Raw genomic sequence first — 5,732 nt, 5'->3', positions numbered from 1 at the left:
TGTGACACGATATAAATACAGTTCTGAATCAGACACCCTCGAGTCAACCTAGATACTGAAGTTATTCAGAATACATGATTCTGCCTCCTGAGACCCAAAACGTCATGTGCGCCAACATACTACCACAGAGTAACAAGTCCAAAATGGTCTTCCAAACTAAGCTGACGCTCAAACATACCCGCCTGATTCGGTGTATTTTAAAAGCGCCACATGGAACCTGATCTTTGTAATTCTCAGCAACTAACGATCTTATCACTACCTTCGCTTTTCTTTAATTAAACACTTGTAATATGACAAACGTTTGAAAACGAGGGAGTCAGAAAGATAGATTCTCGATCGTATTCATTGATGTTCAACTCTTTATTTCAAATATTTGTTGAAGTTTCTCTGAACGGTATGGAGCTCTTTGCATTTTCTTTTTTTACGATTAGCGCCTTCAAAAGATAATTGTTTTTTTTTTTGTAATTCCATCTCATAGCTAGACACGATAAAAGATCCTGTCATACCACGTAATATTTTAACTTCATTTTAATATAATGTTAACATCACTGTAATATTCCCTAGCGGCAGTTTCTAAAAATATTCACGTTCTTAAAACGTTTATAGTTTTGGACGATCACTGAAGAAGAAGCAGTAACCTATAGCTCCTCTGTGATTCCAAAGATTGTGGTCTCCCCTTACCCCACCTTGGTGGGTTAGCGGTAAGTTCACGAACTAACAACGCTTAAATCAGGGGGTCTATCCCCCCCCCCCACAGTGGACAGAGTACATTGTGTAGCTCTGCACCAAGAAAACGACACCAAATTGAAAGACGGTGGAAGTTAAAAGGAAATCGTAAAAGGTATCAGTTAGTCCTACTTTTGTTGTAAACAAACGAACAGCAAGAGAATCCTGGGAGACTAAACAGCGAAACAAATACGACAACACAACAGGCATTAGAAAGTATACAATGAGCCAGCCATAAATCATTTAAATCTAAATCAGAACGTAAACAGAGTTCTGGACGTTAGACTGTATAAAGTTTAAGTGTTATTCTACACTGTAAGCTTAGAGAGAAACTGAGACAATAAGTTAATGAAACAAACATTCTTTTCCCTGACTTTTTCACAATTTTAGATAAAGTAACACCAGCATTCTTACGATTTAATTAAACCGTAAATAGGGTACACCCTACTATCACGTTATGTTATTTATTGATCTACGGCTTGAGCGTTTTTGTGGCTTAAAGGTCCTGTTTTAATACACACACACTTCACAGTTTTAATACAAAAGAAGAGAATACTCCAGTCAAGAGTCACAAAGTGATGGTTTTTAAGGTACATTTTTTTTTAGCAAAGCTTCTACGACCAGCGACGTAATGCGTCGTTTTTATTTACGAAGGTCCAAGAAGAAAAGTACGTTTTAATGAACAGAAGGATGTACAAAACACAGAATACGATGTAACATGTTAATTGATACATATTACAGATGTTTGAAGTAAAGACCAGATCACCAACCTGTACTCCCAGTATAAAAACTCGTGCTCTTCCCAGCAGTCAAAATAAATGATAACTGAATGCCTGTCGCATGCGCGGTTAGTGCACGTGCTCACGTGGAGGGTGGACCATATGGGGTGAAGTGTATGCTAGTGTTGAAACCACCGTAACAGTGTTATGTTTCGGTATCAGTGACGGCGTTAGAAAAAGAGATTTGGTAAAGGTTTCAAGCGTTATCTTTCAATACATGCATTTGACGTTCTGGAGGAATATTCTACGTGTCACGCGTCTGATGAAATTCACATTTACAGCTAAACTCGGACATGTTATGTAAAAAACATTAAAATATATTTTGACAACAAGGTTTAATGTTTCATATTGCAAGGTTTTAAGGATCATCGGATTAAGCCCACAGGACTACGTGAAGGTTTGCTTGCTTGTAGTTAAGCGCAAAGCTACACAATGGGCTATCTGTGCTGTGCCCATCACGGGTATCGAAACAAGGTTTCTAGCGTTATAAGTCCACTGTGCCACTGGGGGAAGGGAACCTATGCGAAGGTTCTTACACAAGACTTAGAACATTTCAAAGAGAGACAGAATACGCTGGAACTTTGCGACAAATTACGATTACATTCGCGATCTAATATTACAAGTGTACATTAACTTGTTAAACAGTAGTTTCTAACAAGGGGTTTGCTATTGAATAATTTATGACTAATTTAGTCACGTCTCTTCTAGTCTCTTTTTCATGCTGCAGTAAGACAATCTGAATAAATCTGACTCAGTAATAGAGTTCCTTGGGTAAGATCTTTACAAAATCAGATAATCACACTCGTTTACAGTGATAAATAAAACACGTGCGACAGACGGTGGCTTAGAATTAGGTGGGGCAGCTGCCCCAGGCCGACCAGTGGTCTCTCAAAATTAGCAAGTGAAATTATGAATATTGGAAATGAGGTAAAATATTGTGATACAAGGAAGATCTTATGGGGGATGGGGGTGGAACAAAAAAGTGTAACCTAGGTTATGTCACTGACTACAGGCCGGTTATAACCAAAACAAGAAAAGTGTAACCTAGGTTATGTCACTGACTACAGGCCGGTTATAACCGAAACAAAAAAAGCGTAACATAGGTTACGTCACTGACTAAAGTCTGGTTACAACCGAAACAAAAAAGTGTGACCTAGGTTACGTCACTGACAACAGGCCGGCTATAACCGAAACAAAAAGGTGTAACCTAGGTTAAGTCACTGACTACAGACTGGTTATAACCGAAACAAAAAAGTGCGACCTAGGTTACGTCATTGACTAAAGTCTGGTTACAACCTAAAGAAAAAAGTGTAACCTAGGTTACGTCACTGACTACAGGCCGGTTATAACCAAAACAAAAAAGTGTGACCTAGGTTACATCACTGGCTACAGACTGGTTATAACCGAAACAAAAAGTGTGACCTAGGTTACGACATTGACTAAAGGCCGATTGTAACCGAAATAACTTACAGAACCAACTGAGAATCTGGTAGTTTAATTTAAAGATGTGATATTTAAGTAAATACTTATGAATGAGTTTATGTCCATTTAGATGAAACTGACATTCTTGAGAAAGAATATTACACACAAAACTAAGTGGCTTTAATTTTATGTAAACCTGATATCTCACTTGTGCTAAAGGTTTCCTTATATTACGCTGGAGGAAGAAGAATGAGTAATGTTATTGTTTTTAAGTGTTAGCCAAATAATATTTATCTCTCCACCTCAAAAGCATCCCCCCCGGTGGGACAGCAGTAAGTTTACGAACTTTACAACGCTAAAATCCGGGGTTTGATTCCCTGAGTTTGGCACAGCATATAGCCCAATGTGGTTTTTGCCCTAAAACAAACAATCAAACAAAAGCATCCACTGATAGTGTTGGTCAATCTAATACAAAGGTATTAGCGGTAATGTTCTGCCCAGTTGTGGAAATTGTTAAATATGAGACCAGTATATGTATATTACACTATTACTGGCGGAATCAAAACCTCATAATACAAATAAAAACAGCTAACAGGGAACCTTCAGCCAAACCAATAGCGGCCAAGAAGCTCTGCTTTCAACAACATATCCAGAACAATTAGAATAAAGTACATTTATATGTGTGACAGCTTTATCTCCTGGACATATGCATGTTGAAACAATAACCTGTTGGAAAATACAACCCGACCAACGAACGGGGAACCAGGAAGCATAGACTATGTGTCTGAAGTTGCATAAGTTGTAGTTGCTGGTAAGTAGGGATAATTTTTTAAACCAATATTAATACAAAAAAAACTTGAATATTGAAAGGTGTAATTAAGAAGAAAAAAGTAAAGCTTTATATAAAATACCACAAGAGTTTATGAATAAACCAGCTTGGGAGCCTCAAACATGACTAGCATTATTCCATTTTGGGAGCCAACGAACATTACCAGAATTAATCAAGTTTGGGAACCAACGAATATTACCAGAATTAATCAAGTTTGGTAGCCAACAAACATTACTTGCATTAATACAGTTTGGGAGCCAACAAACATGACTAGCATTGATCCATTTTGGAAGCCAACGAACATTACTTGCATTAATCCAGTTTGGGAGCCAACGAACATTACTTGCATTAACCCAGTTTGGGAGCCAACGAACATTACTAGCATTAGTTTAGTTTGGTAGCAAACGAACATTACTAGCATTAACTTAGTTTGGGAGCCAACGAACATTACCAGAATCAAGTTTGGTAGCCAACAAACATTACTTGCAATAACCTAGTTTGGGAGCCAACTAATATTACCAGAATTAATCAAGTTTGGTAGCCAACAAACATTACTTGCATTAATACAGTTTAGGAACCAACGAACATTACTTGCATTAATACAGTTTTGGAACCAATGAACATTATTTGCATTAGTCCAGTTTGGTAACCAACGAACATTACTTGCATTAGTCCAGTTTCGGAGCCAATGAACACAACTTGCATTAATACAGCTTGGGAGCCAACGAACATTACTTGCATTAGTTCAGATTGGAAGCCAACGAACATTACTTGCGTTAGTCCACTAATAACCACTACCAGAATCATCATTTTTGTGTTGGTAGAAAGCTCTTTAAGCACGGTAATTTAGAGGATTAACACAATGAAGTACAGAATTCAAACATATCTTTACATCTAACTTTGTGAAGTCGCAGGGCTACAAATCACATATTATATAAATAATACATGATAAACTATATTTAATGTGGCCCACTCAGAATTTTGGGTTGTAAGTACTTGTTAATTGATGCTTGGATATATTTCGGGTAATATTTTTTTCATATTGAAAAAAAAGGAAAATTTCCACGGCTGAAGCTCAATCGATATACAATTTTCTTGGAAACTAAATATTTGTAATACCATTGGAAATATGATAAGTCAGGTTATGTCTAAATAACAACAATTGTTATATAACGTTTATATGGTTGATAATAAATCTAAAATGAAACCATTTTTATTTTTCAACTAACACTAATGTCAACGAAATGTTCACGAAAGTGAAATGTTGCATTGGAATGTTGTTAGTTTCATAGTTACATAAAAAAAGCATAAATGTTATTACAATACACTGTAATACATGTAAATTTTTGGTTCATTCCAAACTTAGCCTTACATTCTAGTTATCTTCACATAATTGTGATATTATAAGTGAACCACCACAGACTTATGTTTGGCCAAATTGTCGAAATGGATCATCTGCAGTTCTTCAATTCTTCTATCTCCCAGAACACCATCAGTTGGTTACTTTCATCCTTCAGAACACCATCAGTTGGATACTTTTCGCTTCCATCCTACGCAACGACATCAGTTGACTTCTTCCATCCTTCAGAGCAGCATCAATTGGCTTATTTTCTCCTCCATTCTCCAAAACACCATCAGTTGGCTTCTTTCTTCCTCCATCCTACGTAACGACATCAGTTGGCTTCTTTCCTCTTTCATTCTCCAAAACGCCATCAGTTGGCTTCTTTCTTTTCCATCCTACGTATCGACATCAGTTGGCTTCTTTCCTCTTCCATCCTACGGAACGACATCAGTTCGCGTTTTTCTTTTCAATCATTTTGAACAGCATCAGTGGGCTTATTTCCTCTTCCATTCTTCAAAACACCATCACTTGGCTTCTCTCCGATTCGATCCTCCGGAACGACATCAGTGGGCTTATTTCCGCTTCCATTCTTCAAAACACCATCAGTTGGCTTCTCTCCGATTCGATCCTCCGG

This window comes from Limulus polyphemus, unplaced genomic scaffold (assembly GCF_000517525.1).
Source record: "Limulus polyphemus unplaced genomic scaffold, Limulus_polyphemus-2.1.2 Scaffold2674, whole genome shotgun sequence".
NCBI lineage: Eukaryota > Metazoa > Arthropoda > Merostomata > Xiphosura > Limulidae > Limulus > Limulus polyphemus.
The sequence above is the reverse complement of the archived record's forward strand: the minus strand, read 5'-3'. Positions refer to the sequence as shown.